At 43.9% G+C, this 27,255-nt stretch overlaps 1 protein-coding gene and 1 long non-coding RNA gene across 7 annotated transcripts in view; one reads left to right on the top strand and one right to left on the bottom strand.

Annotated features, from left to right (window-relative positions):
• RIMBP2 (RIMS binding protein 2) overlaps positions 1-27,255 on the top strand; it is a 323,541-nt gene that overhangs the window by 165,239 nt on the left and 131,047 nt on the right. Inside the window, exon 1 of one of the 6 annotated variants that reach the window (XM_054527740.1) lies at positions 26,874-26,934. The exons of the other annotated variants lie outside the window; for them this stretch is intronic. The gene's annotated coding sequence lies outside the window, so the exon portion shown is untranslated. Of the gene's footprint in view, positions 1-26,873; positions 26,935-27,255 lie in introns of those variants that run through there. 6 annotated transcript variants of the gene reach the window in all.
• Positions 24,160-26,809, bottom strand: LOC129049283 (uncharacterized). Its single transcript, XR_008512261.1, has 2 exons — positions 26,460-26,809; positions 24,160-24,451 (listed from the first exon to the last, which is right to left on the bottom strand). It is a non-coding gene; the product is annotated as an uncharacterized LOC129049283 (long non-coding RNA).

Here is a 27,255-nt window from a genome sequence, read left to right as displayed (position 1 = left end):
ACACTGCCCACTGCCCCCTACCCCCTACTCTGGCTGACCGAAATTATTCCACAGAATGTGAATTTCATGAGTTCTCCACTAAAACGTATGAAGCAGTTGATATTCTTTGATTTATTAGAAGCTTGGTATTTTATGTCTGCCATGCCTTAGTATCATACTAGTGAATGCATGTTATAGATGTTAAAGCAGTTATGAGCCCAAGCAACCCATTATCTAATTTAATCCAATGCTGTGGAAATGATTTTAACATTGGTTTAACAATTCATGTAGTTAACATGGGATCTGAAATCACTGGATGCAGTTTTGTCAGTTTAAACCTATTTTAAGCTCATAATTCATGATTTACCACTAACATAATGTGAAACTGCAAGACTACGTGGTGATTTGGGGATTTAATGTAGGAATCCACTTCTGTGGGATGACTGGAAGGCCCCTTTGTGGAAAAGAATTACCTCTAAGTGGAATTCTTCCTTGATGCTTGCTCTGGGTCTTTGCAGCATTGGAGGGACCCACTGCAACACTACAGATGGAGTCCCTTCTCTGTTTCCTTGGGTTCCTATCTCGCCTTGCTCTATTTGTGCATTTTCTTTTGTCAAGAATGCACAATTCTATAAACTGGACACAGAGAACTAATTATAGGCATGACATCACCCCTGTAATTCACTATTGGACTAGCAGCCCTTGCCAAAGCAATAAGATAAGAAAAAAAAAAAGAAATTGAAGAACAGGCAAAGAAGAAAATTATCATGATTTGCATTCTATATTTTTAAAAATAGCAAACTATGGGACATTATTTTTTAGGTTAACATTTCTTTTTCATGCAACATCTGAGTGCCTATGGCCATGTACCCGTGAACACAGATAAGACAAATGAAGTGAGAAATATCTCATGAATCAAATCATGGGAAACAGTCTCTGGGCTTCTAGGGTGATAGCACAATTATATGAATTGTTTTCCTGCCATTTAAGCCCCTCTGATGCCAGCTTCTTTCCACCTTTCTCTACCAGCATGACTGGCCAGGCTAGCTGGCAGAGATCCTGTTTTCCAGGTGTGGCTTGGACTTCCACATCTGGGGCTCTTGCTGGAGTCACCCTCCTTTTTGTAATGCCTGCTTCACTTGATTTAATCTTCTGAGAGTTAGATCAAGTAGCATCTTTATTCACCCATATCCAATCAATAATGAACATAGACCTAGTGATTATTGTGGGTCAGGTAATGTGAGATCAGTCATGAACAGCACATAGACAGCAGCTTCTGGAAGGTGGTGCCACACATCATGTCACCACATTTTAGACGCACACAGGTGCTTGCTTTCCAATTAATGTTCTGCACCCACTTTTCATCTCAGTAACTTGGTGATTACTTATGCGCAGCTTCATAAAGTCACTTACAGTCCGTAAATGTCATTTTAAAACTTTCTCTCTATTTATGTCTCTGCTTTCCCAAGGAGACCATAAGCTCCCTGAGGACAGAGATTACCTTTTATGTCTTTTAGAATCTCCTAGAGAACTTAATACATCATCTGAAGTGTAATAAGAAAACCAAATGTATTAGTTAAATCATGGATGAATTGGCAGAGGGCCACCCACATCATGTCTAATGACATGGCATTTTATAGTTTAATTTTTAACCTTTTTTTATTTTGCAGTACGTACAGACTCACATAAACATTGCAAAAATAGGACATAGTTGTTCAGGAGTATACTCTTTACCCAGCTGACCCCAGTGGAAACATCATTCACCACCGTGGTACCATGACCACAGCCTAGACACCAACATTCACCCAATATAATTAAAGTACAGACGCCCTTCAGAATTACTTTCATTTGACTTTGAAGGTTTCAGCCTACTTTCGTCCTTGCTATGTGATCATTTTTACCACTCAAATAAAAATATTCCTGGGCTGTTTTTATGTTTGCAGGAGAAAGCTTTCTGAGCATCATCACTTTTCTCTATGTGCATCTTTTAAATTGAAATATTTTGGGTGGAGCAAGTTGTAGGTCCCCTTTAGTCTGAGACAGAGAAATGGAACCTGCATGAGCAGCATGCAAAAGCCACAATCGATGCAGTAGACATCCCTTCTCCCAGGACAAACACGCTCACTCATGGCCTTTCTCTTCCCATAGTTCCAATGTAGTAGATAACTACCCTTTGTTTTCAGAAGTACTTGAATTACATCAACAGCGTGTACTCAATGAGATACCATCTCGCACCTGTCAGAATGGCTATTGTTAAAAAGCCAAAAAGTAACAGATGCTGGCAAAATTGTGGGGAAAAGGGAACACTTGGACACTGTCAGTGGGAGTGTAGATTAGTTTAACATTGTAGAGAGCAGTATGGCGACTCCTCAAAGAGCTAAGAGCAGAAATACCATGGACCCAGCAATCCCATTACTGGATATGTACCCAGAGGAATGTAAATCATTCTACCAAAAAGACACATGTGCGTGAATGTTCATTGCAGCACTATTCACAATAGCAAAGACATGGAATCAACCCAAGTGCCCATCAGTGACAGACTGGATAAAGAAAATGTGGTACATGTACACCATGGAATACTATGCAGCCATCATAGAGAATGAGATTATATCTTTTGTGGAAACATGGAAGGAGCTGGAGGCCATTATCCTCAGCAAACTAACACAGGAAGAGAAAACCAAATACTGCATGTTCTCACTTGTAGGTGGGAGCTAAATGATGAGAACACGTGGACGCAAAGGGGTACAACAGACACTGGGGTCTACTTGAGGGTGGAGGGTGGGAGGAGCAGAAAAGACAACTATTGGGTACTGGGCTTAATTCCTAGGTGATGAAACAATCTGTACGACAAGCCCCTGTGATATGAGTTTACCTGTGTAACAGATCTTCACTTGTACCCCAAGCCTAAAATACAAGTTAAGAAAAAACACTGTACTGTTTTATCTCTTGACAGTAGCCAAAGATCACCAAGTCATTTTCACCTTTATTTAAAAACTGTCGTTGTATCATTCCCCCAGGATGGGCATCAGATGCCAGCTTAGTCCACATAGTAGGGACTGTTTTTATTTGGATTTGAGGATGCTCTCAGTTGGTTCAGTGCTGGAGAAAATGATGAAATATCCACCAGCCTAGAGTTACATGTTTGAATTAGGCAGTCCTCCCCAAATGAAATCACACTGAATAAAATCCCCTATGTCTGCATTTCTTACAAGTTTCCTAGGAGTATTTAATTAGGGGTAGAATAAAGTTATTAGCACAGATGTAGAAGTTTTCACAGAGATACTTTTGCAGAATTATTGGCACAGAGTCGGTTTCACAAAAATCCTTTGAAAAATACCACAGGGCTGCTAATCAAGAGTGGTCATCTCAAGAAGGGTCTCACCCGATTAAAACAAAGTCCAAGAGGTAGGCGGGCGCGGCGGCTCATGCCTGTAATCCCAGGACTTTGGGAGGCTGAGGCAGACGGACCATGGGGTCAGGAATTTGAGACCAGCCTGGTCAACATGGTGAAACCCCGTCTCTACCAAAAATACAAAAATTAACCAGGCACGGTGGTGGGAGCCTGTAGTCCCAGCTACTTGGGAGGCTGAGGCAGAAGAATTGCTTGAACCTGGGAGGTGGAGGTTGCAGTGAGCCCAGATTGTGCCACTGCACTCCAGCTTGGGTGACAGAGTGAGACTCTGTCTCAAAAACAAACAAGCAAAAAAACCACAAAGTCCAAGAGGTAACAAGGTTGTGATGAGCATGTCTCCTGGGAAAGATCAGAGATGCAATTTTAAGGGCGGTTTTGTGGGCGTGATAGATCACGTGAAAACATTTTGTAGCCTGATAAGCTGGGGAGATCGCAATCTTAGCTTTAGCTACGAAAATGCAGTGGAAGGCATGGAAATAAAACATGAAACTCTTAAATTACCCATTGCCTTTTACCTACAGAGACTGAACTTGGAGACCATTCCAGAAATGGTGGCAAAGGGGAAGATGAGAAATTAGAGAGATACGGGGCTTCAGAACTCTGTGCCTCAGTTTGCTTTGTCTCTGTGTATTTGAGGCCTCAGAATCATGCCTGTCACTCTTGTTCACATTCGTAACTTCATGGCCCAAGTGGAACAAGCCGTGGGCTTCTTGTCTTCCGTCGTGGGCTTCTTGTCTTCCGCCGTGGGCTTCTTGTCTTCCGCCGTGGGCTTCTTCTTTTCCACCGTGGGCTTCTTGTCTTCCGTCACTCCTGTCTATGCTTTGAATGAGAGTACATTTTGGTCTTTGATGGTCTTTGGATCATGGTCAGTCACCAGAGGGTGACCAGGACAGGCTTTTCTGCTGAAAGTGGCTACTACTTAACATATGATCATCCTTAGCCCCATACATGAAGGTCTGTGCATCATCAACAGCAGAATTACAAGACATTCACTAGGCAGAAACAGATGAAAGAGAGAGATTAGGCCTTTCTTGGTAGAAACCTCCTGCTTAGAAGCTTAAATGAGTATTTCTTAAATATAATAAGTTTCTCTAATCCGTCTTCACTGAGATGAAAAACAGAAGAATACTGGAGAGTGGGAACGAGCGTAGGCAGTTTTCTGTGATCGTGCTTTGCTCTGAGATCTCCCTGGCATCGGGAGAGAGTTACTGAAGAACCAGTTGGGAATCGCTAATGATGCAGCCGTGTCCTGATCTTCCCCATTTCGGGGCTGACGTGAGAGAGTAGCTCAGGCATTTCATTTCCTTTTGCGGCAGGGATCGATGTAATCTCTGTACACTGTTGCCAGGCCAGCATTGCTGCTTTGGGGTTTTATGATGTCTCAAGGCCTCAAAATGGAAACTGCTGGGAGGCAATTTCTGTAGCTAGTGTTAGCATGAAAAGTAGACCTTTGATTAACATGACAATAAGTCTAACAGATTATAAAATATGATAGTGAGAAAATAGGCTGCCTTTGGGCTCTGTGTTGCAGGTAATGTTTATATTTGTCAGAGATGTATGTTTCTAAACAATCCACATAACTGTGCCCAGAAGATATTTCCCCCCATTAGTTGGGACAGGAAACCAACTACACTAAGTAATGCTAAAGAAACTCAAGCCTTGGAGAACTCTTTCTGTGTGAGCATATGCACACTTAAAGATTTTTTTTTAGTTGTCTTCAATATTAAAAGAGCCCTAACTGTCTTGAGCTTTGCTGTATTAGGTGAAAACATACAGAAGCATTTTTGTTTAAAGAATAGAGAAGACACAGACATAAGAAACAGATTACCTAGTCTGCATTTTATTTTCACAGTCTCAGTGGAAGTAGGGGGACAGGGAAATATTTCCAGGATATGAGAAATACAACAGCAGTTACAACAATGGTCCCTCCTCCTCCCCAGCACTGGGGAGATGATAGGGAGTGGGTGGGGGTTGTGATGGGTCAGTGGAGGAGTCATCTCACAGGGCCAGCCTCTCATTCCATCAAGTGAAACTGCAGGGAAATAGGCCAGGGTTGCCAGTGCTTCCAACTTTACAGAAGTCGGAAATCTAGACTTTCCATGTAAATTGTTTTGATTTTGAGATATTGGCAGATAACCAATTAAAAAACAAATGAGTCAGTTCTTGAAAATCACTGCGTTGACTAACACATCCACGCGCAGCCTGGTGGGCTGCCAGTTTACTGGCCTTCTTCTAGACATGGGAGATTTCGTTTTGCACAAAAAGAAGGTTGTCTCTGGAAAATAACCATATCATATTTTCTAATCTTTGAAGGATGTTGGCAAAAATAAGCAGTAGACTGGGCACGGTGGCTCATGCCTCTAATCCCAGCACTTCGGGAGGCTGAGGTGGGCAGATCACTTGAGGCTGGGAATTCAAGACCAGCCTGGCCAACACAGCAAAACCCCATCTCTACTAAAAATACAAAAATTAGGTGGATGTGGTGGCACACACCTGTAATCCCAGCTCCTCGGGAGGCTGAGGCAGGAGAATCACTTGATCCTGGGAGGCAGAGGTTGAAGTGAGCTGAGATCACACCACTGCACTCCAGCCTGGGCGACAGAGCGAGATTCTGTCTCAAACAACTAACTAACTAACTAACTAACTAACAAAAAATACAAAAAACTTAGCCGGGCATGGTGGCAGGCACCTGTAGTCCCAGCTACTTGGGTGGCTGAGGCAGGAGAATCACTTGAGCCTGGGAGGCAGAGGTTGCAGTGAGCCAAGATTGCACTACTGCACTCTAGCCTGGGCAACAGAGTAAGTGAGACTCCATCCAAAAAAAAAAAAGAAGCAGTGATATTTGTAATTGCTCAGTGAGATCCCAAAAGGGGACAGGACTCTCCCATGAGGGGCATATGTCATGCTAAAACCCACTGCTGTTTGTCTCTTAGTCATTTCTTTACCTAGGATGTGTTAAGATTTTTTCCCTACCGTGCTGAGAATGAAACTAAGTCCTTTTTGATGAGCCCTAAATCCTGTGGCTTTGTTTTTCCACAATCCCATAAACTAGATAAGAGTGGTTTGGCACAGAATATGATATTTTAAACATTTGTATGAAAAATGGGACCCACACATTCTCACGTGCTTCTGGTGTTGAGGCAGCAGTGATGGCTGGCGGAGATGGAGATTTGACGGCTTTGAAGAAGATTCTGCGTAAGCCCCTTAGCACAGCTCTCCCCTCTCCTCCCTAGATGTGACACTCGACGGCGGCTCTGAACTGGGCTCGTTCCTTGGTCATGTTACCCTGGCTGGGGTCTAGAGGGATGCACCTGATAGAAATACAATGTCAGCCTCGAGTGTGAGGCACAAATGCAATTTTACATTTTTGAGCAGCCACGTTACAAGAAAGTAAAGAGAAAACAAGTGAAATGAACTTGAATAATGTATGTTTATTTAACCTAATAAACCTTAAATATTACTTCAAAAGGAAATCAATATAAATTAATTTAAATCAATATTTTATAATATGTTATAATTTATCATAATACCTTATTTTACATTTTTTTGGCATTGAATCTTGAAAATCTGGTGTCTGCTTTACACGTAGGGCACATGTTGGTTGAGACAGATACATTTCAAGTGTTTAGTAGCTGCAGGTCACCAGCGGCCCCTGCCTGGGACAGCAATGACGCATCTGATTCTAACATCTGCTGTGCTCAAGATGTGCCAAGTACCAGGGAGTCCTTACAAGAAAGTTCTGCCTTTGAGGACCTTGTAGTCTTGTTTTTAAAAAATTTTCCAAATGAAACACTTGAAAAACGACGATATATAGGTACAATTTAGTCCCCAAATAGATTTACCAGTAAACTGTTTTATAAGTGAATGTGAGATTTTGGTATTTTGTTCAATGGATGCCTAAAAAAAAAAATGCTTGAATCCTGTCCTGCCACAGACACTTCCTTCAGAATATGTTCCTGAGGCAGATACGTATTCAAGAGCTAGAAGCTGATGCACTGTGCTACAGTTTCCACTCTCACTCGCGCTCTCTCCGTCTATCTTAGCATGCAACCTAAAGTATAAAGGCCTCCGGTTCTTTGGGAGGCAGAGGTGGGCAGATCACCTGAGCTCAGGAATTGGAGACTAGCTTGGGTAACATGGTGAAACCCCATCTCTACTAAAAGAAATAGTGGGGTGTGGTGGGAAAATAGCCTGTAATCCCAGTTACTCGGGAGGCTGAGGCAGGAGAATCACTTCAACCTGGGAGACAGAGGTTGCAGTGAGCTGAAATCATGCCACTGCACTCCAGCCTGAGCGATAGAGTGAGACTCCATCTCAAAAAAAAAAAAAAAAAAGGCCTCCAGTTACATCTGGATCTAAATCTTAGATTATAACACTCTGCTGCCTGCTATGATATAGGCCAGTAAAAAATGACCAGCGTGCTAAGATGCTAGAAGGAGTGAGAACGCAGGGAGAGGGAGAGAGGGAGGCGAGTGGTGTCTTCTCTACGGCAGTCTTGCTGGTTGTCCTGCTTACTGTATCTCAGCATCAATGGGTAGGATCAGGCTTAAAGGGGGACCCTGGACCAGCTGACTAACCCTGTCCCAGGAAGCAGCAGAGAGTGCTTCCCGTGTGGCATGGCTTAAACACAGCGCTAGACAAAACAGATTAACAAAGCACCTACTGGCGAGGAGAGCAATATTGCAGAGGCATCTCTTCCCCTTCCGGGACATTGAGAGGGTGGAGTGTGCAGCCAGGAAGTGAAAGGGGTCAGGACAGAAGAGGAAGGACATCAAAAAGCCTTACAGATAGGATTTGGATAAACGGAGAGATGGGGGGAAAGGCAAAACTGCCCTTAGATGTTTGAGACAAGAGTGGTAGGTTCCAGGCTATGTAAGATTCTCCAAGGGATCTAATTAAAATGTCTCCCAGAAACCAAGATGAGTGATCATAAGGTGGTTTGCACAGGAAAACAAAAGCAGGTTAAAGTGGTGACAACCCTACCAAATACCTTCAAGAGAAACATTCTATTAAATCAACATCCTGAGTGCCTAGCAGGAAAGGTTTCCAAAGCTCAAGAGGCATAAAGTGACTTAAATTGCTGTTAAATTGGCAGTAAGGAAAACATTTAGCTGACTGACAAGATGCAGCAGTGCCAGAAACTCTTATAGGTGAAAGCACTTTTTTTTTTTTACCTGGTGCACCCAGCTTAATTTTCATGATGTGGCCAAATTCATGTGGTGTCGTCGTGTCATCTCCTTGGGTTCCTGTGGATCTAGGGGAATGGAGGAAATCTTCCTTTTAACGAAAAGAGGTGGCCCTCATCACTCTCCACGGCCGACTCCTTGTGAAGCATCTTCATATTTCCCAATCTATAGGGCTCACCTTTGTAGAAGAGCTTTGAATCCCCAAGCTCACTGCCTCTTCAGCCTGCTGGTCTACCTACCCTTTCTGTTTTCTGCTGCCTGAGTTTTTCTGCAGCAATATGGTTGGTATGGGCTAGAATCTTTTCTGAACTAGAATGACAACTCCCATTTCCTTTTCCAAACAAGTAATTTAAACTTTTTAAAATGTGTTTTTCCCAGAACATGAGATGATTACCAAAGAAGTGGCCATATTTGGGGGTACATGGCTAATCAGTGTATGAAAAATGTCAAGGGCTACAAACCAATTCAAATAGCAAGATAATGGGGATTTTGCCTATAAAATCAATAGTTTAAAGAATGCTAATGCTGATGTTGACAAGGGTGTGAGGAAACGCCATTCAAGTACACTGTCCATAGAGGAGAAAGTTAGAGTCATGTTTCTGGAAAGACAGTTAGCCTGACAGCCTCATTAGGGCAGAATATTGAAAGATAAATGTGGGGACTACAAGCACATACCTTCTCAGTTCATCATCCAACCCTGAGAGACGGGAAGGGCAAACTGAATCAGCCTCATTTGGAGAAATTATGTACCCACTAGTCAGCAACCCTCCACCCCCACAGATTTGTCCAGCAACCAACTCACAAGATCCACAGAAATGTTGTGTTAATGGATGAATGAGGAACAATGGAAATGTAGACCATGACTTTCTATTTCTTAAAGCATCCTCGTAAACCAGTTGTGTTCCTATTTACAACAGAAAGAATGTTTTTCCCATTTGCCATGGAAAGCCTGGGGTCCCACTGAATGGAATTCATTTTCCCGGATGTTGAATTGTCTTGGTCAAGGCAGATTGCATCTAGAGTCACAAGGACACCAACGACTGTATGTGTCTTCTTGGGCTGCTGGCCTCTGTGTTCTCCTTCATTGACTATGAATATTAGAATAGTATTGTCATGCAGAGCAAATCATTTTCAATAAGTACAAGATTATTCCTTTAATAATTCTTCAAAATTTTGAAGTTCAGGAACTCTCCCTCATCTCCCACCCTCTTATCAAATTTGATTGGCTGTTTCCTTTTTCTGCAGCAGGATTATGTGTGTTTTCAAAGGCAGGGGATTCAACAGATAATCTGTGATAAAAACTCATCTCAGATTCTAGGGGAATGGGAGAACTGATGGTGCTGGTTTGAACTTTAGCAAGAGTATTGTAGACTAGATTTGATGTCTTATGGAAAATTTGCATATGTAGGGGTCCTCTCACCAATCAGTCTTCCCTACAAGACTGCAGTTACTTCCTGCTGCTTCTCCAAAACGCCAAGCACTTGCTTTCCTTGGGACCTTTGCATGCACCAGCCCCTCTGCCATTCTTTCATGTCATTAAGGCCTCTGCTCTAAAATTTCCTAGCCAGCATCCTTTCCCCTCTCTCTTTGTGCTTCATCTTGTCTTCTTCATAGAACATATTTTTACCTGACATACCACATTTCCATCTACATTTTCCCAATAAGGATGTGAGTTCTATGATAGGGGTTTTGCCCTCTGTGGTTTTTGCCGTACCCCCAGTTCTGAGGCAATGCCTCCACTTAGAGCCCCTGAGTATGGTTGTGCCAAAATTCACCTTGCCAACACTCAGCCCAATGGCTAGGTCTGCCAAGGGGGCATTAGCTTGCTCAGAAGAGAACCTCTGCTTAGTTTACATAAAGGCATCCCATGAGCTATTACACCTAGAAAGCGTTCAACAAACATATATTAGATGAGTGGAATGAACACAATAATACAAATACAGTGTCTGCAGCATGGCTCGGCACCTGGAAGGTGTGACATAAATGTTGCTTCTGGTGCTGTTCAGCTGTTGCTCCTGATAACAACCTCAACTCCATGGCCAGATGATGCCTGCTTAGAACATTTCAAAGAAAACGTTTCCAATTTCCCTTGGCAAAGAAATCATAGACTAAAAGGCTTTCATTGGCATGGCATTGAGATCACATTTTAAAATAAGCTGGTGAGTAAACATCTATATTCAATGAGAGGAAGGAAGTCACTTTCTTAGGCCCAGTGAGTACAGCTGTGTTTTCAGCATTTGCAGTTAAATAATGAATCATTCCGTGGTCTTTACTCAATATCATCCACGAGTTGCCTTCATTTATTCTGGTGTAAGAGGAAGAAACATTCCAAAATGCCTCAGCATCAGACTGGAGAGAAAGCAGTGACCTGTAGACACCACTAAGAATTACCATAAGGAAAGAATCCTAGAGAGATCCCTTTGTGATCGCAGAAAGCAAGCGTCCATGCAGTGTGTAGCTAACCTGAAGAAGGATCTCTAATCTCAGAGTTTCAGGGCAGGAGAAGTGAGGGAAGAAGATGAGAGACAGGAGGATGCCTGCTCCATAGAGAGAGATTGCCCAGGAGTGCAGTGTGCTCTGCTCATTTTCTTTTTATTTTAATGATGAGTGTGAACTCTGTGGCCCTGCAGTGGCCTCTTGCTCTGGATGGAGCAGGGCTATCACCCCTCCTCTTCCATCCTGTGATAGCTGATGTTAGCAAGCCAAGAGTGTTCATCTCAGGTCTTGGTAGCCCTCCAAAGCTCTCTGGTTCCATCTCTGTGGATTGTCAACACCACTGCATTTCTCAGAACAAAAACTCAGAGCTCCTTCCTTGCTCTTACCCCCACGTGAAACCCATCATCAAATCCCCTGGAAATACCCAGAAACTGTTACTGAAATGCCAGGGGCTTGGTCTAGGTCCTACTGCTCACCATGCAGAAAGCCACTCACTGAGACCATCAGTATTGCCAGGGAAGAAGTATTTAATCGGGTGCTGCAGCCAAGGAGATGGGAGATCGGTCTCAAGTCCATCTCCCTGACCAACTAATACTAGGGGTTTACATAACAGGAAGAAATTTAGCCATGTGTGGGGAAAACAGGAATTAGGGAGGGAGTTGTTCAGCAGGAAGCAGTTGGTCCCTTAGGCAGTCATGACGGGCGAAGGTTCTGGTGAGTCACTGTCCAGATGCAGTGACCTGGTGAGTTTCAGTTCCATGATGCTATCTGGGAGCCCTGATGTTCGGTTTCCTGAGAAAGAAACTCAGATAAGACAAATGCAACTTTCTCAAGTTTCAAGACTGGGAGGATCATTTTCTAAGTTTTTTCAAAGAATCCATAAACATCAGTTCTACAGGACAACTGGGGTGATTTCAAAACTGGTCCCTGCTCACCTCCTTTCTTGTGTGTGATTCCTTAATTCACCTGCCTTTGTCTGTCTCAGCCGACCACACCAGCCTACCCATGAGTCTGCCCAGTGCCCTCCTCATCCACTGCCAACCCATCTTCCCGTCCATCCTCTTCCCAAGGCCATCCTTTGAAAGCACACATTGGATGAAAGCTACTCTCTTGCTTTCAACCCTGCACTGGTTTCCATCAACTTTTGAACAAAACCCAAGTTCCTGCCATAGCCTACACCTGGCCATCTCATCTACTGCATTTGCCATATCCTACACCTGGCCACCTCATCTACTGCATTTGCCATATCCTACACCTGGCCACCTCATCTGCTGCATTTGTCATATCCTATACCTGGCCACCTCATCTACTGCGTTTTCCATGATGCCTTCTCCCCAGCTTGCTCCATGTTACTATGTTTGTGAGTGCTGCTCCCTCTGCCTGGAGCTCCTCTCTCGAGATGCCCACAGCACTCATGCTCTTCCTTCACATCTTTGCTCAGACGTCACCTTCTTTGATCACATTTTCTAGAAATCTCTACATTTGTTTCCTCCTTCATATTCCTACATCCCATTCACTGACACTGTTCTTTACATGTTATATATGTTATATAAACCTAGTATATTTTATGTATGCATTCACTGACACCATTATATAATACATGTATGTAGGGAAATAATGAAGGAAACAAGTAATATAAACATTATACACAAATTGTAAATATATGTATGTATGTATATATTCTCCCCCAAAGCTCACTGATGATAGAGATTTTTGGAAATGAATGAATATGGGTGTGTTCCAATAAAACTTTATTTAAAAGGGGCGAGCTGGATGTGGCCTGCAGGCCATATTTTCTGAAGCGTGGTCTAGAAAGCCACAGAAGATCATCGACAGCCCCAGGAGCTCTGCAGAGCCGTGGACATGCCCTGCAGTTTTGCCACCCTCAGGCCCACCCTGCCCAGCTCTCGACCACCCTGCTTCCTTCCACCTTGCCTGGTGCTAGAAATGCATGGAGATGGGCCCCCAGCTGATGCCCAGGCAACATGGGGAGGGAAGAGAGGGAGCAGGAAGCCACGTTTGTCACTGCCCATGACTCTCGAGCCTCTCTGGGAGAGCATGTGAAGTCGGTTGGGAAGCAGGCTGTATTTGGTTCTCTGCTGCCCAGGCCTGGCAGCAGCTCTGTAATGCTCGTGACTCGCTCTATTGATGCAAATGCTATAAGACCCATTTTGCCATTTTAGAAAACATACTTGCTTATTATAGCTCAGAGGTTCAAGAGCTGAAGTGTGCAGACTCCGGCATGCAGGGTGGCACGGGGAGGGAGGCTTTTCTTGACGGTGTGAATTAATGTAAATGCAGGGCCAGTTGTATGCATGGGTGGGCGGGTGGCTGGGTGCTGGAGGAGTGTTGAGTGGATTCGGGGATTCTCTGTGTGATCTTTCTTAAATCATCTCACTTCTCTGAATTGAGGTTTCTGAGGGATCCCAGAAATGAGTAAGGGCAGTGAGGACCAAAGACAAACATACGGACGTTTACAGCTAATTGTGACCATGTGGAAATGCAGACCCAAGATCGCCAAATTTTCTGATTTTTTTTTTCCACTAGAAAGAGCTTTTGGGAGACTATATAGAAAGAAGAATGCACTTTAAAATATTATTTATATTCTTTCATTTTTATATTAAATATTTTATTTTTTAAATGTCCTAATGGCACTATTCGGTAACTTGGGGCCCCGTAAAACATCTCCACGGTCAAATGCAGTCATGAGCTGCATTTGGATCATCTCCTTCCTGCCACACTGAGGAATGCACGAGGCCCTATTTGTTTTTTTCCACACTGAGGGGTTCTACTGACCTGCATTTTGCTTTTGTCAGTTTTTGGAGTCTAGTGATCCTATGTGAATAAAATGGAAACAGCAGATTTGTTGACAATTCCATCCTTCCATCTGGAGGGAGACAGCAAGAGCAAGTGTGCTTACAATTAGCAGTCATTTCACCCTGAGTCCAGCCAAAGGGGCAATTTCAAACATGATCTGAGCTTAGACCTGAGCACTGACATAGCCTCTCTAATGACTTCTCCATGCTAGACAGATAGGCGATCTCATTTCCTCCCATACAAAGCAATCAGGATGTATTGCTCTGTTCTCTGGGGCTGATGAATTTATGATAGGACAAGAGTTTCCTTTGCAATTTGAGATGCACCATGTATGTACAACCTGGACTGAGAATTCTGCATGAGGTGAACAGAAACTCACCTTCATTTTCCTTGTAATATGCACCCGGATCTTTCACATAGGCTGGTTATTTTAACCTCCCTGATGACCCCACAGAGGTATGGGTCAGGATACTCATTTCTATAGGAGAGGGAGTGAGACTTCAAAGAGGTGAAGTCATTTGCTGATGGCAATATGGCAAGCATGTGGGGGTGCTGGGAGGCCTCCAAGGTCCTGCCCTGCATCTCTGTTTGCCTTGTACCATAGGGTGTTGGAGCCACCTTCTTTCCCAGCCCTCCTCCCTGTCTTACGCTGCCAGTGGCAAAATGGGTTTCATGAAAATAAATTTCAGTCTTGTGAGTGTTAGCTACAGAGGCAGAAGGCAAAACTTTTGGGGTAAAGCCAATAAGCGAAACTGTGGCCTCGTGTCTGCTTGAAATGCATTCTATGGAACCAACCCCAGCATTTGCAAATACACAGCTGCAGTCGATGTTGTGTTTAGGAAGAGCTGGGGTGTAAGTGGCCCTGGTGGCATCATTGTTCTGCCCTGGAATCCCATCCAAGACAGCACACTGCATCTGGCCATCATGCCTCCTTAGTGAGAGTTTTCTTACTAAGATTTGTGAGAGTTTCTCAGTCCCTCCTTGTTTATTGTACCTTGATACTTTGTAACAGTACTGGCCAGATATGTTACAGAATATCTCCCAATTTGGGGTTGTCTTGTGTTTTCCTTTGATTAGAATGGGGTTCTAGGTTTTTGGAAAAAGTACCCCAGAGGAGAAGTGCCCTCCCCATCATGCCATATCAGGGGCTTCACGGTATCATTGTGACTTACTGCTGGTGCTGTCAACCACGGTCACTTCGTGAAGGTGGTATCTGCAAGGTTGCTGTTCCTCTCTTATCTCACTTCAGGAAGCAAGTCGCCAAGTCCAGCCCATAGTTGAGAGGAAGGAAATTAAGCTCTACATACTGGGATTTTATTTGACTTAAATTAAATTTAAAATTGAATAGCCAGACATGGCTGGTGGCCACCATATTGGACAGCAGGGACCTGCAACAACTTCTATACTCCAGGGTCCAGTTGGTTGGGGAATAGATTATTGCAGAAGTCGGCCAGTCTGTAAATGCCCAGGGGTTGACTATGGCTGAAGTCAATGGAAGTCTAGATACTATCATGCAGTTGGGGTATGATGGTGAAATTTTTTGACACTAATAAAGGATTCTAAAGACCTTTTGGAAACCATTACCGGAGGGGGATTTGTAAAATCCAGCGAGAGCTTGGTTTTCATTCTTGAGGCTTGGTTATTTTGGAATAAATTCAGCCAGTCAGTGTTAAGCATAGAGATTAACAGTGTCGACCTCTTCTGGGGGTCGTGGGCATTTCAGGAGGCCGGGGATAACCAGGGGATGATGTCTGTTAACCCAAAATTATATTTACGTTTATGGGTGAGAACCTGTCCCCCAGCTCCACATGCCTATCTGTCTCTGTTTCTCTCTCTCTCTCTCTCATTTTTGTACATACTGCCCACACTATTACTTAAATGCCTTTTGTCTCTTTTTTTTTCCACCCATAAAATGGGGATTAAAAATAATGCTGCAACTGGGTGTGATGGCTCACACCTGTAATGCCAGCACTTTGGGAAGCCGAGGCGGAGAGATTGCTCGAGCTCAGGAGTTCGAGGCCAGCCTGGGCAAATTGGTGAAACCCCGTCTCTACAAAAAATACAACAACAACAACAACAACAAAAAATCAATGGATATGGTGGCACATACCTGTAGTCCCAGCTACTTGGGGGGCCTGAGACAGTAGGATCACTTGAGCCCAGGAGGTTGAGGCTGCAGTGAGCTGAAATTGTACCACTGCACTCCAGCCTGAGTGACAGAGCAAGACCCTGGCTCAAAAAAATATGTATATATATGTATATATACACACATATATATGTGTATATATATGTATATATATACACATATATATGTGTGTATATATGTATATGTGTATATATGTATATGTATACGTGTATATGTGTATATATGTATATGTGTATATATATGTATATCTATGTATATATATATACATAGAGAGAGAGTTGTGTTTTACAGGCTTGTTGCAAGGATTAAATGAGTTAGTCTATGTAATGGTGCTTAGATTAGTACTTGTGCAGTGTTGTTATTAATATTATTATTTTTAGAGACAAAGTCTCATTCTGTTGCTTGCCCAGGCTGAAGTGCAGAGGCATTATCTTGGCTCACTACAGCCTTGACCTCCTGGGCTCAAGTGATCCTCCTGCCTCAGCCTCCTGGGTACTGGGACTACAGATGTGTGCCACCATTCCCTGCTAATTAAAAACAATTTTTTATTTTTTATTTTTTAGTTGAGACTGGGTTTTGCTATGTTGCCCAGCCTGGCCTCAAACTCCTGGCCTTATGTGATTCTCCCACCTCGGACTCCCAAAGCACTGGGATTAGGAGCATGAGCCACTGCACCCAGCTGATTAAGGTTCTTTTTTCAAAGCATTATCATAAATTCATCAGCCCCAGAGAACAGAGCAGCAGCTGCTCACTAAGGAGGAAGCTGAAACACTCCAAGGCCCTTGCTGAGGGAGCCGGCCAGCGATCAGAGGTCAGCAAAAGTCTGACGTGACCTTGCTAAAGGGCAGCCAGTGAACCTCAAGTGGGCTTCAGACAGGCTTTCCTTAGTCACCAACATCTTCAGGTGGGGATGTTTTACATAAAAATATTGATTTGGTTTCACTTCAAAAATAATAGTGGCCCCAATAATGGTGGCCCGTGTTCCTCATGGACCACACCTAGCTGGAGCTGAGTGATAGACCCTTTCCTAGACAGGTAGACAGTCTCCTCTTTGTGCCAATCCTAACCACTATGGATGATCTTCAGGCAGGCTGCTTTGCTTAGACGTAACTCCTAGAGGTGTCTGGGTTTGGACTCTCATGGAAGGGATACCTGCCGGAATCTCTGAAATCACTACCATGTGGCTTTTCAAAGACAGAATCTATGACATGGGTGAACTTAGCTATGTTCACACCTCTGCAGGCACCACTGTGCCACACCAGGATGGCTTCCATAGAGAAGGATTGACAGCACCAAAGTTGGTGAAGATATGAAGCCATGGGGACTCTCACACTTCCTGCTACATTTGCATATATTTAAGGGGTACAAATGCAGTTTTGCTGCATGGATATATTGTGTAGTGAAGCCTGAGCTTCTAGCATAACCAGAATTTTTTTTTTTTTTGGTAGAGAAGGAGTTTCACCATGTTGGTCAGGATGGTCTGGATCTCCTGACCTCGTGATCCACCTGCCTTGGCCTCCCAAAGTGCTGGGATTACAGGCGTGAGCCACCGCACCCAACCAGCCATCACTAGAATATTATACATCATACCCATTAAGGAATTTTTCATCATCCACCCCTTCCACCCCCTTCCATTCCCCTCCCACCACCTCCCACTCCCTCCCACCACCCTTCTAAGGTTCCAGTGTCTATCACTCTACTCTCTCTCTCTCTCTTTTTTTTTTTTTTTTTTTTTTTTAAGATGGAGTTTCGCTCTGTCACCCAGGCTGAAGTGCAGGAGCGTGATCTCTGCTCACTGCAACCTCTGCCTTCTGGGTTCAAGTGATTATCCTGCTTCATTCAGCCTCCAGAGTAGCTGGGATTACAGGTATGCACCACCATGCCTGGCTAATTTTTGTATTTTTAGTAGAGATGGGGTTTCACCATGTTGGCCAGGCTGGTCTCGAACTCCTGACCTCAAGTGATCTGCCTGCCTCAGCCTCCCAAAGTGCTGGGATTACAGGCATGAGCCACCGCCCCCAGCCTATCATTCCACTTTCTATGTCCACGTGGAGACACTGTTTAGCTCCTACTTGTGACTGAGAACATGCAGTATTTGACTTTCTGAGTTGTTTCACTTAAGATAATGGCCTCTAGTTTCATCCATGTTGCTGTAAAAGACATAATTCCATTCTTTTTATGGCTGGACAGTATTTCATGGTGTATGTATACCATATTTTCTTTATCCAGTTATCCACTGACGGACATTTAGGTTGATTCTCTATCTTTGCTATTGTGAATGGTGCCATGGTGAACACATGAGCGCAGGTGTCTTTTTGATGCAATGATTTGTTTTCCTTTGGGTGGATACCAGTAGTGGAATTACTGGATGGAATGGTATTACTAGTTCTATTTTTTGTTCTTTGAGAAACATCCATAGTGATTTCTATAAAGGTTATACTAATTTATATTCCAAATCAGTGTGTAAGAGTTCCCTTTTGTCCATATCCTTGCCAATATCTGTTATTTTTTGACTTTTTCATCATAGCCATTCTGACTGGGGTAAGAAGATATCTCATTGTGGTTTTAGTTTGCATTTCTCTGATTAGTGATGATGGGCATTTTTTCGTATACCTGCTGGCCATTTGTATGTCTTCTTTTGACACTCCTCACCTTTCTAAAAGCTGTTTAGCAAAAGCTAAACACATGCATCTCATAAGATGTAACTCCTAGAGGCTAAACATATGCATCTCATTAGACGTAACTCCTAGCGGCTAAACATACGCATCTCATTAGACGTAACTCCTAGAGGCTAAACATACGCATCTCATTAGACATAACTCCTAGAGGCTAAACATACGCATCTCATTAGACTTACCTCCTAGAGGCTAAACATATGCATCTCATTAGATGTAACTCCTAGAGGCTGAACATACGCATCTCATTAGACGTAACTCCTAGAAGCATCTGGGTTTGGACTCTCATGGAAGGGACACCTGCTGGAATCTCTGAAAGCACCACCACTTGGCTTTTAGAAGACAGAATCTATGACATGGGTGAACTTTGCTATGTTCATACCTCTGCAGGCACCACTGTTCTATTCCTAGATGAGTAATTATGAGAAACATGTACATATGCCTCCAAGAAAACGTGCTCAAGAATGTTCTTTGCAGCAATTATTTTTAATGGTCTCAAACTGGAATCATCCTAATGTTCAATAATAGTTGAACATAAATAGATAAATCTCAGAATATACAAGAGGACACTACACAGTAATGAAGGGCTGCTATTTCACAGATGTGGGTGTGTCCTAGATAAAATGTTGAGATAAATATCCAGACGTTAAAAATCTATATTTTATTACATTTACATAGAATAGAAAAACAGGCAAAACACATTCATGGGACTAGAAATCAGAACAGTGGTTACCTTTTGGGGACTCTCAGCTGGGAGGAGGCAGGGGAGAGGTTTTGAGGTGGCAGCGAATGTCCTACTTCTTCATCTGGGTCATGGTTATACAGGTGTGTGTACTTTGTAAATGTTAATGGAGTTGTACACCTATGATTTGTGCATTTCATGTGTGTTTTGCCTCAATTTAACAAGTTAACAAAAATATCTGAAAACATCCATCTGGAAAGGAATTTTGTCTGATTTCTATGGCCATAGATATATCACTTGATGAGCAGAAGATAGATTTGGATCTAAACTAAGGACACATTTTCTAATACTTGGAGGTCTCTGAGTCACCCTGTACATAAGGCAAATTCAATCGGTCATCAATCAAAGTGATCAGTCCTTGGGGAGAGAAGCACGGTCGTCTTGAATGAGCAGGCAACATGAAGAGCTGCTCAATTTGTCCAAGTTCACAGCCTGAATCTGCACGGTGGACCAGCTTGCAGAACCACCAGTTTCGGTTGCTCATATGACTGAATGTGGCCTTGCTCAAGAATTTGAAGTGTGGTGAAGAAAAACCCCTAGGTTGGAAGGAGAAGGTGAGAAGACAGAAGCTCTTTAGGGAGTAGTACCATATTGCAGCAGTTCTCATAAATCAGCTGTTGAAAAAGCAAGTGATTTTTTTTAAAAAGGCAATCAAATATTTTTCATTGCTTTGTCATTTGTGGCAGAATCCTAGGAGGCATATCCTTCATGTTAATAAAGTTATAATTGATAGGTTTTCCCTCAGGCACTAGCAGCTGGCAAGCTCAGAGCATAAATGTAATGTTCAGTCAATAGGTAAAAACACTTTTTATGTGATTTCCTGGTATAAGGCTTTCTATATATTTTCCCCTTTTTCTTTTAAAAATTGTTATTCTTAGCTGCCTTATTATACAAATATTTTTAGTATAAGCATTCTTAAATCATTTTTTGGGAGTTAGGGGAATATAGCTTATAAATTACCATGCATTATATAGTCTGAACAAGCATTTGGTAGAGTCACATTTTGTGCAGGGGTTTAGTTCTAGAGTCAACACGTTACACCAAAATCACATATAGAAAAAAATTAGCCTTGCAAATCCCTAGGGAAGGAGCCATATTGAACATATCAAGTCTCTGTAAGTTCCCCTGGCGAAGTTTTCCCTCTAGTATTGGAGCAGATTGTTGCTGATTGGTAGAGGACCAAATACAGTGGCTGGTTGTGTTTAGAGGTTCCACTGTCCCAAGAATGGATGTCCTTACACACCAGAGTGGCACTCAGGTGAGATTCTTTCAACAGGAGACACCCGGGGAAACATACTGTTGGGATATAGGTTTGTCTCTTTTCCCTATAGTGTGGGTCCCCAGCCCCTGGGCCATGGACCAGTACGGGTCTGTGGCCTGTTAGGAACTGGGCTGCACAGCAGGAGGTGAGCAGCGGGTGAATAAGCATGATCGCTTGAGCTCTGCCTTCTATCAGATCAGCGGCGGCATAAGATTCTCATAGGAGAGTGAACTGCACATGTGAGGGATCTAGGTTGCACACTCCTTATGAGAACCTAATGCCTGATGATCTGAGATAGAGGTTTCATCCCAAAACCATTCCCCCCACCCCAGTCTGTGGAAAATTTGTCTTCCGTGAAGCCGGTCCCTGGTGCCCAAAATGTTGGGAACTGATGCCTTATAGCCCTTCAGACTCTTTTGCTGGGAGGTTGGGTGGTATCTTTTAAAAAGAAATTGACATAAAATTGACATAACATAAAATTAACCGTTTATAGTGAACAATTCAGTGGCATTTAGAACATTTGCAATGTTGTGCGGCCATCACCTCTATCTAGTTCCAAAACATCATCATCCCAAAGGAATCCCTGTACCAGCCAGGTAGCCCCTCCTCTTTCCTTCCTCCTTCCAGCCCTGACAGCCACGAATCTGCTTTCTGTCTCTGCAGATTTACCTATCTTAAATAACTCATGTACGTGGACTCATATAACATGTGAACGTTTGTGTCTGGCTTTGTCTACCTAGTGTGATGTTTTTGAGGTTCATCCCTGTTGTGGCATGAATCAGCATGTCATTGTTTGAGGTTCATCCCTGTTGTAGCGTGAATCAGCATGTCATTTTTTGAGGTTCATCCCTGTTGTGGCGTGAATCAACATGTCATTTTTTGAGGTTCATCCCTGTTGTGGTGTGAATCTGCATGTCATTCCTTCTGTAGGCTGAAGAATCTTCCACTTTATGCATGGACCACATTTGGCTTATCTATTCATCCATCAATCGACACTTGGGTTGTTTCTGAATTTTGGTTATTATGAATAATGCTGCTGTGACATTTGTGTATAAGCATTTGAATACCTGTTTCCAATGCTCTAGGCATAAGCCTGGGAGTGAATTTCTGGGTAATGTAGTGAGTCTGTTGAACTTTTCAGGGAACCACTAAACTGTTTTCTGCAGTGGCTGCACCATTTTACATCTCCACTGGAAATATATGAGGGTTCCCATTTTTGACCTCCTCAGCTGTGTGGCATGATTGTTCTCTCCTAAGTTCAACCCCATTGTTTTGGTAGAAAAGGGTTCCCTTTGGGGCTGCCTTGTTCTGATTATACTGACCAATATGAAGCAAATATAAATTTAACCATGTTTCTTTTCCACTAGGAAGCCAGAGTATGCATTGCAGATACATGTAAGTTGATGAAGTACAATTATTGAGAGACATTTTTATTTTAAGTTATGGGGTACATGTGCAGGACATGCAGGTTTGTTACATAGGTAAACATGTGCCATGGTGGTTTGCTGTACCTTTCAGCTCATCACCTAGGTATTAAGCCCAGCATGCATTAGCTATTTTTCCTGATTCTCTCCCTTCCCCTACCCTCAGTCTCCAACAGGCCCCAGTGTGTGTTGTTCCCCTCCCTATATCCATGTGTTCTCTTCTCATCATTCAGCTCCCACTTATAAGTGAGAACATGTGGTGTTTGGTTTTCTGTACCTGCATTAATTTACTGAGGATAATGGCTTCCAGCTCCATCCATGTCCCTGCAAAGGACATGATCTCATTCCTTTTTTATGGCTGCATAGTATTCCATGGTATATACGTACCATATTTTCTTTATCAAGTTTATCATTGATGGGCATTTGGGTTGATTCCATGTCTTTGCTATTGTGAATGGTCCTGCAGTGAGCATATGCTTGCATGTATCTTTATAATAGAATGATTTATATTTCTTTGGGTATATACCAAGTAATGAGATTGCTGGGTCAAATGATATTTCTGGTTCTGGGTCTTCAAGGAATCATCACACTGTCTTCCACAATGGTTGAACTAATTTACATCCCCATCAACAGTGTAAAAGTGTTTGTATTTCTCCACAGCCTTGCCAGCATCTGTTGTTTCTTGACTGACTTTTTAGTAATCACCATGCTGACTGTTATGAGATGGTATCTCATTGTGGTTTTAATTTGCATTTCTCTAATGATCGGTGATGTTGAGCTTTTTTGCATATGTTTGTTGGCCACATAAATGTCTTCTTTTGAGAAGTTTCTATTTATGTTCTTTGCCCACTTTTTAGTGTTTTTTTTTTCTCTTGTAAGTCTGTTTAAGTTCCTTGTAGATTCTGGATATCATACTTGTGTCAAATGCATGGATTGCAAAAATTTCCTCCCATTCTGCAGGTTGTCTGTTTGCTCTGACAATAGTTTCTTTTGCTGTGCAGAGGCTGAGAGAAGCCTTATTTAAAAGGTGAATGTAAATGTCATAAACTCGCCTGAGAATCTGCTTCATGTATTATATTTTTCCACTTGAGCTTCTCTCTAACCTGTGTTAGGAACACAGTTTTTAAATAGCACCATGTGCTTCCCTGCAATTGCATTATTGGCATATGTGCAATGCTGAAATATCAAACAGATCAGGAATAGCATGTATCAGTCATGGTTGAAGCAAATTTCTGAAAATAGAAGGGAACTGAGAGGTTTGGAGTTGCTCTCTCCAGCCTCCCCCAGAACCCTCCCCCGACACTGGGAAACCAGAAGCAATTGTTTTAGTGCCTGTCCCTTTATTAGCATAATATTTCACATTCAAATTGCCCTTTACGACTTGAAAAATACATTTATATGAATTATCTCATTGAAATTGCCAAGAATATTTAGGCTAAATAATTTTCCCCAAATTACATCTGGTCAATGTTAGGATAGGCTGCAAACCCAGGTCCTCCAAGTCCCAACGATCCCTCCACACCCTGGGATGACTTAGCTGACTGCCCTTGGCCTTAACCTCAAGGGGCAGGCGGGAGTCGGGCTCAGTGACCATCAGGACCCTGGACAGCAGCAACCACTCACCTTCTACCCTGTGGTTTCTCCTTGTCTCCTTAGTTCAGGCTCCCTCTCCAGGTTTCCCACCACTGGCTTTTCTTCCCTTCCCTTCCTTCACTTTACTCTCCCACCCATGCCTTTAGGCTAGAACCACTTATGAAACCTTTTCAGAAAGAAAAATTATTACCAAGCACACTCCAGTGTTGACTTAGAGTATTTTTATTATACATTATTATAATTGATAATTACATCATTCTTATACAATATTATTCTACCAGACTTGTATATTATAACTATGTAGTCTATGTTTGAGCATAATATGGTTATATATTTATAATTCATAATGTAATTACATGTGTCCAGAGATAAAACTGGTTATAAAATTTTTATGGCTTTTCTAAACCATAAGGCCAAAATGAATGAGCAGATCAAAGAGAAACAACTTCAAGACACCAATAAAATTCAAAACCCAAACTCGCTGTGACTTAATGTGTCATATGATATTTAACTTAAATCACATTTCCTTTTATAAGTAAAGTTAATGCCATTGTACAGTTGGCTGGAAGTTGACTCAATTCCTACCACTGATCTCTTTCAAACTCTTGCAAGAGCTTTGATGCCTGAGCCTGTAGAAGTCATCTGGCTTTCATCGAGCACAAAAGCACCATTGAAGTTAGCTTTCATTGTCTTTCAGCATCTTGGGACAGTCAATACGGCGATTCTTCAGGCCGGCACAGGAGGGCCCACAAACCCAAATGTAGATGTTGGCCTTTGGTCCTGAATAGGGTACAAAATTGTTCCTTTATATATTCTTTTAGATTTCATGGAAATAAAAATACCAGGAAATATTATTGTAGGCCCCGAAGACTGTATCTGTAGTCTCCAGTGCAAGGGAAGATGCCCCAGGCCTTCCAGAACCCCCCACCCCTGCCAACTGGAGGCATTTCTGAACCCTCCTCTGGGCCTTGGGACCCAGGGAGTGGCTGGGCGATACTCTTCCTAAGGAGAATAAGAGGCAAATTGGGGCAGGGAGGAGGGGGTCTCAAACCTGACAGCTGCACAGCCCGGGCTTGAGTCCCACCCCTCCACATGCTCAGGGGAGGCTGCTCGCTCAGTTACTTAACCTCCTTGAGCTTGAATTTCTTCCTTTGACAAGCAGGATAGCAAGAATGTCTGCCACATGGCAGTGCTGAGAGGACTGGATGAGATTTCACAAAGAAGAGGAGGAAAGCAGAGAGCTTATGTTGGTTCTTGGCCCAGCGTAGAAGCCCAGGGGATCAAAGCTGCTGCAACATCCAACATGAGCCCCTTGGGTCATCTCCCCCAACACGATCTTGTCCCCAAGTGCCCCGTCCTTCTCTCTGCTGCCCTCATGCCTTCCCCATGTGTCCATCTGCACCTGCTAATGCCCCCATGAACGTTACCACCCTCAGCCTTGACTGGGCTTCCTGGAGGGCTGCTGTTCCCGGCAGCTACCCACATCCCACTTGCCTATGGGAGGAAGGAGGAGTTACTGACTCTATGACTGCCTCCAGGGCATTCTCTACCTTCCTTAGTCATCCATGCCTCTAGGAGGCTTTAATCATGACCTTGTCTCTCTGCGCCTCTTCTCACCCAGCACTCTGCAAAAAGCATCTCCTCCCTCTTCCTCTTTATCTCCCACCCATTGATGCTGCCCTCTGCTTATCCCATCACCAGAACCTCTCCTGGAGGTCACGGAGATGCCCGCAATGCTGCTTGGCTTCTGGGCAGTAGCTGACCTGCCGGTCCCCACTCTCAAGGCTCTGGTCACTCAGCTTCTAGGACAGCCCGGGGCTGGCTTCCCATTGCTTCTGCCCTGCACTCTACAGGATTGGCTCATGCCCATTTGTGATGCCTGGGCTTCTCCCAGCTCTATCTCCTGCTCCTTAATCTTGCTGAGAGCTCCTCCCCTCCCATGACTCGAAGTGGCGTCGGTATCAGTGCAGCTTTCACATCTGGGTCTGGGTCAGGCTCTCCTTCCTGAGCTCTGGGCCATGTGGGGACCTGTCCCCTGAGCATTCCCACCAGGCTTCACGTGGGGTCTCACACTCACCAAGCCCCAGTGCAACCGAACGTGCCTCATCCCTTAAACCTGCACTTTCTCCCTCCTCCCTGCCTCTGCAGCCCCAAGCCAGAATGTGGCACCTTCTTCTCTAGTCACCAAGCCATGCTGTTTCACTTGCTTTAATAACTCCTGTACCCGCCTTCCTCTTTCTGCTGCCATAATCTCAATTCTGGCCACTGGCACTTGTCCCCTAAATGAGTGCAAATTGGTCTCTTTGACTCCAGCCTGACCCCTCTTCAATCCCTTTAACGTCCAGGACAGTGTTTCCCAAGTGCAGATATTATTTTTCTATTATTTCACTTAAACACCTTTGACAGCTTCTGCATTTCATTCTAAATAAAGTACAAACTCCTCAGTGAGGCTCACGAAGTCCTCGCCACCCAACCCTTCTTGTCTCTTCACATCTGCTACCCCCAGTGCCTGCCCAGCCAGAGCCCAGCTGTCTGTAGCTCTCTGCACGTGGTGTGTCCTCTCCACTGTGGGTCTGTGCATGGGGCTGGTCACTCGTGAGGTGTGTCCCCTGCTCACTGCAGCCTGGCTGGGCTCTGCTTGAGGCCACTGGGAATCTGGTGTGGTTCATGCCTCTGGAACCACAGGCAGAGGACAAAGAAGAGCTTCTGTACTCTTGGGAGGTTGCGTCTCATTTACACAAGAATTAATTGCATTCATGCCATCAGAAAGACGTGATGGGTTAATTACCATGTCCACTCTCTCACTGAGGTGCTTCCCATGTCCAAATCCTCCCCTACGCAGGAGCAGAGTCCATCTCCAGGGCTGGGAGCACCACCCCGGCATCTGGAGGCAGCCTCTTTACTTTGAGGCCAGCAGAGCAGAGGCCGCGAGGAAGCGTCTCGCTGGGGCCTGTCCAGTGTGGCCAGGAGATTGGATGTTCATGGTTTTGAATCCTGTAGCGTGGATGCCAGATCCTGAGAGCCAGAGGCCTTGCTGTGCCCTTTCATGCCTTTGTTATGTATTTGTGCTGAGTGGACCGTCTTCCCAACCCCTGAGACCAGACCTGTATCAGGAGATACTGAGAATTCCTCTCGCCTCTCCCCATAGCAACTGGCATTCCTGACATCACAACCCGGAATGCCCTGCACTGTCTGCTGCACCCACAAGGCTGGGGGCAGAGGCTGCTCCTCACCCGCTCACTCAGGGCCCCCTGCTGAGCCCGGTACTGGCACATACACACTCGGTGGTGGTGGAAGGTTTCTCGAAATGAACGAAATTGACAAGTTTATCGAAAGAACGTGCTTTTTACTTTCTCTTGTCAGTTTCTCCCCCAGAGAAGTGGCCACCTTGTCCATTGAAATGAGGATTTAACTGGAGCTCCTGATGGGGAAGGGGGTGTCTTCGGAAGACCCAGTTTCTTCCTTGACGAGCCCTTGAGCTGCCTCGGGAGACTCTGGGAAGGCTCCTGTCCATGTCTCGTTGCTTTAGCAGAGGCCGTACACTAGCTCAGGCTGCCATAGCAGGATCCCACAGACCGGGCAGC

Source organism: Pongo abelii, chromosome 10 (genome assembly GCF_028885655.2).
Source record: "Pongo abelii isolate AG06213 chromosome 10, NHGRI_mPonAbe1-v2.0_pri, whole genome shotgun sequence".
NCBI classification, from domain to species: Eukaryota; Metazoa; Chordata; class Mammalia; order Primates; family Hominidae; genus Pongo; species Pongo abelii.
The sequence above is the reverse complement of the archived record's forward strand: the minus strand, read 5'-3'. Positions and strand labels throughout refer to the sequence as shown.